Source organism: Mus musculus, chromosome 9 (genome assembly GCF_000001635.26).
Source record: "Mus musculus strain C57BL/6J chromosome 9, GRCm38.p6 C57BL/6J".
Lineage (NCBI taxonomy): Eukaryota > Metazoa > Chordata > Mammalia > Rodentia > Muridae > Mus > Mus musculus.
This window is the reverse complement of record NC_000075.6, coordinates 65,252,266-65,264,075: the sequence shown is the minus strand read 5'-3', so window position 1 is coordinate 65,264,075 and position 11,810 is coordinate 65,252,266. Positions and strand designations below refer to the sequence as shown.

At 47.8% G+C, this 11,810-nt stretch overlaps 1 long non-coding RNA gene across 1 annotated transcript in view; it reads left to right on the top strand.

Annotated features, from left to right (window-relative positions):
• The window catches only part of Gm36538, a 33,084-nt gene that overhangs the window by 2,842 nt on the left and 18,432 nt on the right, over positions 1-11,810 (top strand). Inside the window, exon 2 of the long non-coding RNA XR_379561.2 lies at positions 5,255-5,397. This is a non-coding gene — a long non-coding RNA (predicted gene, 36538). The remainder of the gene's footprint in view (positions 1-5,254; positions 5,398-11,810) is intronic.

The following is an 11,810-nucleotide window of genomic DNA, read 5'->3' as shown; positions in this document are numbered from 1 at the left end:
AGCCTAACGTGAACAATCCAACTGCATACACCAGTCGTGTTGGGACATACCTGTAATCACAGAACTTAGAGACAGGAAAATCAGGAGTATAAGACCATTATATGGGGAGTCTTAAACCAGCCTGGGCTACATATGTTCTTGTCTCAAAAAAAAAAAAAAAAATACAAGTCACCACTCAGGAGCCTGTGGTGGTGGTGGCACAAGCTTTTAAATCCCAGCACCGAGGAGGCAGAGGCAGGAAGATATCTGTGAGTTTGAGGCCAGCCCAGTCTACAAATTGATTCTAGGACAGCCAGGGCTCTGTTACACAGAAACCTTGTCTTAAAGTGGGAGTGGGAGGACATTGTTCTTCCAGAGGACCTATCTTCAGTTCCCATCGTCCAACTCAGGCCATTTGCAATCACCCGTAACTGCAATTCTAGGGCATCCAACACCCTCTGGCTTCCATGAACACCAGACATGCACACGGTGCACATATACTCATGCAGGCACATGCACACACACATTTACGGGGGGTAGGGGATAGGGGGAAGGGTGAAGCAGGTTTCTTGGCTCCACCCCCAGGGTTTCTTTTTTTCTTTTTTTTTTTTTTTGGTTTTTCGAGACAGGGTTTCTCTGTATAGCTCTGGCTGTCCTGGAGTTCACTTTGTAGATCAGGCTGGCCTCGAACTCAGAAATCCGCCTGCCTCTGCCTCCCGAGTGCTGGGATTAAAGGCATGCGCTCACCCCCAGGGTTTCTGACTCAGAACATGAGACTTGGTTTTGCTATGAAGCTGGTGGTCCTCAGATGACATCTTGAGAGTTTGGTTGAAAAGATAGAACCCCAGCTGGAAGTGGAAGATAAGAAGAGGGTCTTCTGAGTCCTGCCTCATGTCACACCCTCATCTAGGTAGCCTGGGTGGGCTGCCTGTCCCATGCCCACATGTAGAGGTGGACGCCTTCCACAGCTAGAAATAATGACACTCTCAAAGCCTGACTGAGCTCTTCTTCACAGGAGGTAGCTAGCTCAGCTGGACAGTAGGCAGCCACAAGAAGGACATGTGTGGATACACATGCTCATACCTCTTGTATCTCTCCCTCCCTCGGTGTGTAAGCAGAAGTTCAGAAACTGGGTTTCTTCTGGAAATCATCCTGGGACAAGGGCTGAGAGGAGAGACAGAACTCTCAAGTTGACGTAGGACACATATCTGCTTGGCTTGTTCTTATGGAGCCTGGTTTTTAGTCCAGCACCCAGACCTTAGCCAAAAGGCTCTGTAGCTGTAGCTGGCTGGCCCAATTCATCAGAGCCAACTCATGAAGTGGGCTTCAGCCAAGGCTTGAGGTTTTTTATTTTGGTTTTATTTTGGTTTTGGTTTTTTGAGACAGGGTTTCTCTGTGAACCCTGGTTGTCCTGGAACTCACTCTGTAGACCAGACTGGCCTCGAACTCAGAAATCCTCTTGTCTCTGCCTCCCAGATGCTGGGATTAAAGGCATGGGCCACTACTACCCAACTAGGCTTGTTTTTGTTGTTGCTGCTGTTATAACCCCTAGACTAACCTCAAACTTGTTATGTAGCCCAGGATGACCTTGCATTCCTGATCTTTCTGCCTCACCTCCAGAGTGTTGCAATTACAGGAGTGTGTCATGAGGGTTTAGGCAGTGATAGGAATCCAACCCAGTGCCTGACAAGCATTCAACCAACCGAGCCACATCCCCAGTTCTCAGCTCGGGCTCTGATAGTAGGTGTATGAAGTGAGTAAAGCCCATGTTAATAGTCTGAGGGAAAGACAGACCAATGGAAGCTCAGCTACAATCATTAGAATAAAGGGCGGGAGAAAAAGAAGAACCTGAGATTCAGAAGTCCCGATCCTAGAACTCATTCTAATGTGTGACTAGCAGCATGCCTGATAATCCTGGGCCTCTGTGTCTCCAACCTTGAATAAGAGCTTTGGGCTGAGTGAGCGCCTGGCCCTTTCAGCTCTAGTATAGCAAAGTCTGTTCACACATGAAGAGCCAACACAGCAGGCATGAGAGAAGGGGAGATAGGACCTATCAAGGAGCCATGCTGTGGGGCAGGAGGCTTGCCAGAAAAGCAGTGTGACCACTGAGGTTGGATTTTAGTAAGATAGTTAGGAGGAGAAGAAGGCATGGAATCCCTGGGGACTCCCAGCTCCTGCCCTTCCATGCCCCCACAGGTCTTTCTTTTCCTCAAGGGAGACAGCTGTGAGCTACACAAGGCTAGACTTCAGGAATCTGAGCCTTCCCAACCCTCTCCTCTGAGATCCCTTCCACAGAAGAGGCTGCTGCTGCCTCAGCCAGGACCTCAGGACAGAAGGTCTTGGGAGGTGGCCACAGGCCTGTACTATCCAAGGCCTGGCCTGGATGGGTCAGCCATCTGGGACTTCTGCAAGCCAAGCTTGTCTGCAATCCGCTCCAACCCCCTGCTTGGAACACACTGGAAATTCATTTATCACCCCCCCACCCCCCACACACACACACTCCTGCCCAGGCAGCAGCAGAGTTTGGGACCCTGCTTAGCTGGTCTTCTGCGGCCAAAGCCTATGGCCAAGGATCCCTACTCTATATGTATGTATATGTGTATATATGTGTGTATACACACACACACACATATATATATGTGTATATATATACACATATATATAAATGAATTTTTAAAAGTTTAAGGGGCTAGAGAGATGGCTGAGCAGTTAAGACCCAGATTTGATTCATAGCCACCAAAGGTGGCTCACAACTATCTGTAACTCTAGTTCCAGGGATCTAATACCCTCTAAGGGCAGCAAGCATGCATGTGGCACACAAACATACATGCAGGCAAAGCATTCATATAAATTTTAAAAAGTTTTAAGACTGTAAGAACACAATTGGGCCTGGAGAGATGGCTCAGTGGCTAAGAGTGCTTACAGAAGACTGGAGTTCAGTTCTGATAAATCAATCAGATGGTTCACAACTGCCTATACCTCCAGCTCCACACATCTGACCTCTCTGGGCACCCATGCATGGCATTCCATTCACATAGACATGTAGACATACACATGTTAAATAAATAGTAAAAAACAAAACAAAACAAAACAAAAACCTGAATTGTCTATAAAACCAAGGAGTATTCAAAATGGAGGAAGGAAAGAGAATAATTGTCCAGTCAAGTCCTGCATGAAATCTTGAGCTACGAAGTCTGTCCTGTCCGGCACAATAAACAGTTATGATATAAGGCAGTGAACTGGGGTCACTTGTTCCATAGTGATGGTACCTGGAACAGAGGCTGGCTTCATGTCAGCGCTCCCAGTAGTATCAAGACCCCTTCTAGCATATCTCAGATCTCTTGAGTAATCGTCTCATTAAAATGCCCTTGAAAAGAGGGCTGGAGAGATGGTTCCGTGTTCAGAGCTCTGGCAGCTTTTGTAGAGGACCTAGGCTGGGTTCCCAGCACACTCTCTCAGGCTCTTGTGTTCCTCTTGCAGTTTAAGTGGGTAGGTTCAGTCCATTTGCCTGCATCTGTCAGTAAATCTTTCCCCAAACACACACACAGATACTTCCAAGAATACAGACTCTGACTCTAGATTTCTAAGATTTCTTTCAATATCTATTGATAGTACGGCTTGCCCCAGTACCTACCCTTTCCCTGGGAGCCCTTTCTCATAGCCTCAGGCTAAGCTAGGGGTCCCTCTTCTGTCCCACAATTCCTGAGCACTCCCCCACAAGAACTGTAGTCACATTGTACTGACATGGTTTTTCTGGCTTGCCCCTCTATGGTGAGAGGCCCTACAGAAGAAAGCGTCTTGGCATTCTTGCCATTCATACCCAAAGCTCAGAATATGGGTGGAGTGAGCTAGCCTGGCCTCTTCCTCCCTCCACTGAGATAGCCCACACTACTGTGCTCTTTGTTTTCCCCCAGAGTATGGGATAAACCAAACTTAACAGAACCAGAGATTTCTCTCAAGTCAACATACCAGGGCCTTCCTTTGGCCCAGGAGAGACTTGTGCTATTCCTGAAGATACAAATGGCCCCTGGGTGGGGGGGACAGGGTGTGGGTGGCTGGTAGTTGACCCCCTGAAGACCCCTGGGTCCTCAATAACAAGTATGTTCCCTCTTTTTCTCTGTACTTTCTGGCTCTGGCATGAACCTCATTGGCGCCACTGGACTTTTAATATTTTCCATTCCTAGCTGTTAGACAACATTTCACCTCAAAAATGCTTCCTCCCCCTCACCAAAGGGCGTGCCTTTCCAGTGAGAGGAACCCAGGACTGAACCAGGAGAGGTGACCTAGCCACACTCGAGACCTTGGAGTAGTCACAACCTAGCCCTAGAAAGAAAGGTGCCAGAAATGGACTGAGTTCCCAGGCTGCCTGAAGGCTTCGTGGTCCCACAAGGAGCATAGGTGCTGTGACTCTGCTCCAACTGAGGCCCCGGCCACACCCACCCATCTAGTCTCTGACCTTGGCACATGTTTCTGCCTTTGTGAGCTGCATCTGTCTCATGAGGAGATCCATGATGCTTATTTTGCCAGGCGTTTGTGAGGCCCTCAGACCACAAGGTTCGGTCACCAAGGAGCTGTGGAAAGCACCCAGGAGGCTGGGACGATAGCTCAGTCTGGGAAGTGCTTGCCAGATGAGCAGGAGAACATGACTTTGATTCCCGACACCCCCATAAGAAGCCAAGTGTAGTGGACCGTGCTTATTTTCCCAGCCCTGGGGAAGAGACAGGCAGATCCTAGGAGCTCATTGGCCAGCCTCACTGACAAATGATAGGTCCCAAAGACCCTGTCTCAAAATATAAAGCAGATGGCTCCTGAGGAACAGACACCCAGGGTTGAGCTCTGTTTATGACATGTATGCTCGCTCACACGTGTACCTGCATACACATGTGCACATGAACATACACGTGCACATACAGAGTACCTAGTCCCAGGCTAGAAAAGCCCTTTCCAAGATGACCCTCTGCTTCCGTTTTGATGTTCAAAAATAAAATACTACTGATTTCTCCCAGTTTATGCCCCACTGTAAGGAAAAGAGAGAGAGGGAGAGACAGAGAAACAGAGAAAGAGAGAGAGGAGAGAGAGAGCGCAAGCAATCAGAGTCCCTATGGTTAAGCTCAGAGCTCCTAAGCCAGCCTTGCCCACAGGGGAGTCACTAGCTCTGTCCCAGGCCACAACCCAACAAACCAGCCTGGAGATCTCATTCATCAGGGCAGGTCCTGATCCTCACCAGACAACACCTAGCTAACTGTTCAGCTGACCAATGGACTCTCCTCTCCAGGCCCTGACTGTTAGCCATGAGAGCCTGGGATGTGAGATCAAGGCCACCCTGCTACCATCATGTTTCTCTTTGCCCTGGGAACTAACGGGCCACACTCACTAGAGGATTACGTATGGAGAAAGTATGTTGCCTGGGATGTGCAGGTAAGGATGCTAGGGAGAGCTGGCATCTGCTTCCCTCCTCCTGGGGAGGGGATATCTGGAAGGAGCTTCCACAGGCCAGAGGAAAGTATGTAGCAGGAGAACCAGGTTCTGCCTCGTGGAGGCCCAGCCTCTCTCTGCCTGGTCCCAGCAGAGACCAGAGCCCTCAGTCTTTCAGCCCACTTTCTTCACTGACAGTGAACAAGCCTAGGGCTAGGGGACTTGGTTGATCCACAAGTGACTTGTGCCACAGCAAGACATGACTGCCTTTTCCGGGGGAATTGTGGTTGCAGGAAAGGCTGCTCTGAAGGTTGCATGCAGCCCCCCATCTCAAGTGTTTGGGCAATGATGAATGGATGATAGGTTCCAAGCTGGCCCCCAACCATAGAACCACAGCCTGGGCTCAGCTCAGGCTCGACTCTGAAGGGATAAAAAGTGTGCTAGTGGATCAGTAAAAGTACACAGTTCCCCAGAATCTTGGGAATTGGCTCTGTCTGTTGGGAAGAGTCCCTCCCTCCCTATTCTCCCCCTATAGGCAATGGGGACATCTAGTTCCCTACTAGCACATGCCTTTAACACATATTGACGTCTCCAGCCTAGCTCCCAGCTTCCTCAGGCCACAAACCTCCCCTACCACTACTCTAACCTCCAGACTGTTCCATATTACAGATACAGGGGAGGGCTCCCCTGAAGTACTTCTCTCTAAAACTAGCAAGGCTTCCTCCCACTTTCCAGTGTTCTTTCTGCCTCACCTCTCCTTGGGGAAACGTGGTGCCTTCGGGTTTGTTTTTCCTACTGAGGGAACACTGGAAGGAGAACCCAAGTGGGGAAGCTCCAGGCATTAAAACTAGAAGTTACAGAGACTGGAGAGATAGCTTGGTTGGTAAAGTGCTGTCTCACAAGCCCAAGCACCCGAGTTTGACCCCGAGAATCCACATAAAAAGCCAGGCGTGTCAGGGCATGCTTGTAATCCCAGAGATGGTACGATGAGGGGGTGGAGACAGGCAGATGCCAAAAGCTTGCTGGCCAGCCAGCCTAACCTACTTAGTGACATTCTAGGACAATAAGAGGCCTTGCCTCAGATAAAAAGTGGAAGGAACTTAAGCCAGGTGTGGTGTCTCACACCTTTAATCCCAGTACTTGGGAGGCAGAAGCAGGTGGGTCTCTATAAATTCAAGGCCAGCTTCACTCAGATTCAAAGTGAAACCCTGTCTCAAAAGACTAAAGACGCAGGAGGAGGAGACAGAGGCTGCAACTGAAGTTGCCCTCTGACCTCCACAGGCACGTGCACACTCATGCTCAAATGCTCTCTCTCTCTCTCTCTCTCTCTCTCTCTCTCTCTCTCTCTCTCTCTCTCTCTCTCTCTCACACACACACACACACACACACACACACAATTTATGCATGCCTGCATACATTCATGTACTCCTTTACCGAGAAGAGCCTTGGACGTGACTAGAGCTAGGCAAGTACTCTCCCACCAAGCCACAAGCCTCTGATTTTAGAAACAGGTTCTCATGCTCCTGATTAGGCTGGCCTCGAACTCACATTCCTCCTACCCTGCCTCCCATGTGCTGGGATTACAGGTGTGCATCACCACTTCCAACACTTCTTTCCTGTCTAATTTTTCTCCTTTGCAACTTTGTAAAATATATTATCTTTTTTTTTTTAAGATTTATTTATTTATTTATTATATGTAAGTACACTGTAACTGTCTTCAGTAACTGTCTTCAGACGCACCAGAAGAGGGCATCAGATCTCATTATGGGTGGTTGTGAGCCACCATGTGGTTGCTGGGATTTGAACTTCGGACCTTCGGAAGAGCAGGCGGGTGCTCTTACCCACTGAGCCATCTCACCAGCCCTAATATATTATCTTTTAAAAGTTTACCTGTAGTGTTTGTTTGAATGTGCACATGCCACATAGTATGTGTGTGGAAGCCAGAGGACTGTGGGTTAAAAGGTGGCCCGTGTCTGCCCTGGGGCTGGGCAGTATTGATTGTGCTTTTCCCACACCAGCGCAGGGTGGGTGTTGGGCTATGAGAAGCTGGGGGACCCCGCTCCAGGGGTGAGGGAGCGCAGTCTGAGGTCCCCAGGGACTGCTGGAGTTGACTTGGGGGTCCCTGACCTGCACGGAGGCTGGAGATGTCAGGTTCTCAGACTCTTGGGCACCCCAGACACCACTGGATGCCTCAGAAGAGCTAAGAACAGAATGGGGGCCCGAGGCTGGATCTAGCCCAGGGCTGAGGGGGAAGGGCGGGGAGAGAGTTCTGACTGGATCCCTCGGGGATGAGCGTCCTTGGCTTGCTCCATGGGCGGCTTGGCTTGGTGGAGACCATGGCTGGGAGCGCTGAGGCCTTTTGCAAGAGACCAGACACAGCTCTTTAGATGAAGGCCTGCTCCTTTGCTCCCCACAGGCAGGTCCCGATGAGAAGAGACAGTTCCTGGTTTTAAAGCATTTATTGTCATGGCAAAGAGTTGTGATGAGTGAAACCGTACCCCCCTTTCTCAGGGCAGGCCTAAGGTTAAATGCCTTTTGCAGGGAGGAGTGTCTGGGAGGGGGATTTTATTGGCTAAGCCTCCAGGCCTTTAGGTACCTCATTAAAATGGAGATCTGCCTTGAGGCTACACCTACTGGTAGAGGGGTTTGGGGCAGGGCTTGGGGGCGTTGCCCTTATGTGACTGATGGCCACAGAATTATGGAGAGCTGAGGCCTTGTGTCAGGAGTGTGGCAAATGCCTACTGTCCCTTGCAGGGGTCACCTATGGGGTCACCGGGGTTTAAAACCTAGCTCAACCAGAAACCAGGCTGCCTGTCATGGTCCCACAGAGGCCAACCTCAGGTGTCTCTCCTACTCTTCTATCTTGTTTTAAGATAGGGTCTCAGGACTGCAGAGATGGCTCATTGGTTAAAAGCACTTGCTGCTATTTCAGTAGACATGGGTTCAGTACCCAAGACCACATGATAGAAGGAGGAGTCTCCCACAAGTCCTTCCCTGACTTCTTCATGTGTGCACCCACACAATATATAAATGTGAAAACACACACACACAAAAATATTTAAACTGAGCATAGTGGCACACACCTATAATCCAAGTACTTGGATAGCAGAGACAAATATATCTCTATGAGTTCAAAGCTTGCCTGGTCTACAAATCAAATTCCAGGCCAGGCAGGGCTATTTAGAGTGAGTCCCGATTTCAAAAAGCAAACAAACAAAACACAATGAAGATCTGATAGCCCTTTTTTGGGGGGGGGGGCTGTTTATTCGTTTCCTTCCTTCTTTCTTTTTTTCCCATCTTTAATTCTATAACCTAGGCCACCCTGAAACTTGTGGGAACGCTCCTGCCTCAGCTCCCTAAGAGCTGTGATTAAGTGTATAGCTACCACATCAGCAGATGTCATAGTGGGGTTTTTTTTTTTAATTTTGTTTTGGGATTTTTCAAGGTAGGGTTTCTCTGTGTAGTAGCCCTGGTTGTCCAGGAACTTACTCTGTAGACCAGACTAGTCCTGAACTCAGAGATTTGCCTATCTCTTTAACCCCAAGTGCTGGGATTAAAGGTCTACACTACCACTGCCCCAAACATATTTCATGTTTCTTCACCATAGTAAAAAGTAAAATTATAGAAATAAATAAATATGTTCTTAAAGCAAAAGGTGCTTTCATTGTTCAGATTGCTGTGAGGTTATGAATATTTTCGGCTTGAATATTTCTTGCTTTCCTGCCAGTCCACATGTCTATTTTTTATAGTTTTTTTTTCTTTTATCCAGAATTATTTCCAGAAGGAAGTAGGATCTATTTCTTGACCTAAAAACTGAAACAATTGGACCAGAAAATTGTTCTTAATGTGTCCGGGGCACAGATTCTGTTGAGAATCTAATAAAAGACAGAGTCTGGGAATGTCTTCCCAGAAAGAGCACACTGAAAATTGTTCCACAGAGCAAACTGCTGTTGTTCTCCTGAAGCTATCCACAGTCCTAGCATAAAAGCACACAGTGAGAGCACACATTTCTTTCCTTTTTTGGAGACAGGGACTTGTCTGTTTTGAACTTGCTGTGTAGCTGAGGATGACCTTGAACTCCTGAAATTCTTGCTGCCACCTTCAACAGGCTGGGGTCACAAGGTCCATGTAGTGTTTGGACTCAAACCCAGGGCTACGAACTCAGGGCTTCATGCACTCTACTAATTGAGCCTCAAAGACACCTTTCGATGCCACCATGACTCCCGCTTTGAGCAGAGTTCTTCTTGCCTCTCCCCCACCAAGAATGGTTATCAAGAACATGGACTGCCCTCTGAGATATTGAACTGGACTTCGTGAATCTCCAGATCTGTTGGGGAAGGAAAAACAGAGCTCAAAACACAGCTATAGCTAACCAGACCTCTTTACTTCTGTTCATTCCAAGCATTTACTGGAGCTAGGCATTGGAATACAGACCTGCCATCCCAGTACTTGGATGGCTAAGACACGAGAATCATGAGTTCAAGACCAACCTAGGTTAACTAGACCCTGTCTCAAACAAAACAACGAAGTATTTACTAAGCTCTATTCCCACTGTCTATGGCTGCTGAACTTATCCCCAAACTTAGTGACTCATGCAATAATCATTTACCTCTCATGGTTCCAGAGGAAACTGGGCTCCCCAAGGCAACCCCTACTCAGCCTCATATGGCTGTAACCATATGGTGTCATGGTTTATATGTGGTCTGATCATGTCCGTGTGCTAGAGTTTAGCATCCAGTGTGAAGATGTTTCTAATAGACCTGTTAGAAAGTGTGGCCTAATCAGAGGGAATTGGATCACTAGGGACATTGTCCTTGGAAGGGTTTAATATAGTTTTTACAGAACTTGGAAGTTTTAGACTTTCAGGCTCAAAAACTGTGAGCTTAATAAACATCTTGTTTTTATAAAGTATTCAGATTCTGGTATTTTGGTTTAGCAATGGGAAATGGCCTAAGACCTAGAAGCATACTAAAGGCCTCTGTACTTCACGTCTGGCAGTTGGTGCCGATCTTGGGCCAAGTTCTCAGTGGAGTTTTCTCACTAAGTTTCATGTAGCTCTCTCTGTGACCCTGGCATGCTCATAGCATGGCAACTGTCTTTTTATTTTGTTTTGTGGGGAAAAGGGCAGTTGGTGGCTTTGGTTGGTTGGTTGGTTTTTGTGATAGTCTTGCTAGGTAGTCCAGGCTGGCCTTGAATTCATGGCAATTCTTCTGCCTCAGCCTCATTAGTGCTAGAATAGAAAGCATATGCTGGAACCCACTCTGTAGACCAGGTTGGCCTCAAACTCAGAAATCTGCCTGCCGCTGCCTCCCAAGTGCTGGGATTAAAGGCATGCACCACTACTGGCTGGCAACTGTCTTTTGTTGTTGTTGTTAATATTTATTTATTTATTTATTTACTTATTTATTCATTTATTATAAGCACACTGTAGTGTGTCTTCAGACACTCCAAAAGAGACAAAAGAGAGCATCAGATTTCGTTATGGATGGTTGTGAGCCACCATGTGGTTGCTGGGATTTGAACTCATGCTGGGATTTGAACTCAGGACCTTTGGAAGATCAGTCCACGTTCTTAACCACTGAGCCAGCTCACCAGCCCCAGGCAACTGTCTTTTGAAAGGGAACATCCACAAAGAAAGCCGAGATGCCTCTCTGGTCTGCCTCAGACATTACATCTCACCGCTTCTGCCACAATTGGTTATTTAGATACAAGTCATTAGACTATCTCAGACAGATAATAGACAGAGAGACACACAGATATGCAGCCCAGGCTGACCTTAAAAGCTTGAGATCAAGGATTCTCTGCTTTAGCCTCCCGCAAAGCTGGGTAACAAGCCTGTACCCGGAGTTCAGGGCTATCCTGGGCAACAAAGCCAAACCACAACTCTTTAAATTTTGTTTTATTTTATTTATTATGATGTATGTATGCATGGTGTGGGGGACACACATGCCATGGTTCTTGTGTGGAAGTCACATGACAACTTTATGGAGTGGGCTCCCTCATTCCATTATTGTATGGGTTCTTTCGGGAATCAAACTCAGGTCTCCCATGTTTGTGCAACAAGAACCGAGCCATCTTGTAGGCCCTAAAATTTTTGAAAAAGTAATATAACTGTGCACTTTGATAGCATTATGGAAGATGAGGCAGGAAGCCACAAGAGTTCCCATCACACATCTGTGTGGCCCGAGACTGAAGAGGAAATCCTATTGAAGAGAGAGCTGAGCTAAGGTCTGAGGCATCAGTGGACACTAACTCAGTGAAGGGGGTCACCAGGCCAAGACTCCAGGGCAGGAAGGACACTGGCCTAAAAGGCAGTGAGTGCCTGGAGACAAGAGCACAGAGGTGGCAAGGCCAGGACACTGGGTTTTGTACACCAGGGGAAGCTCCGAGGGTCACTTGCTGATGAATGATAGAAA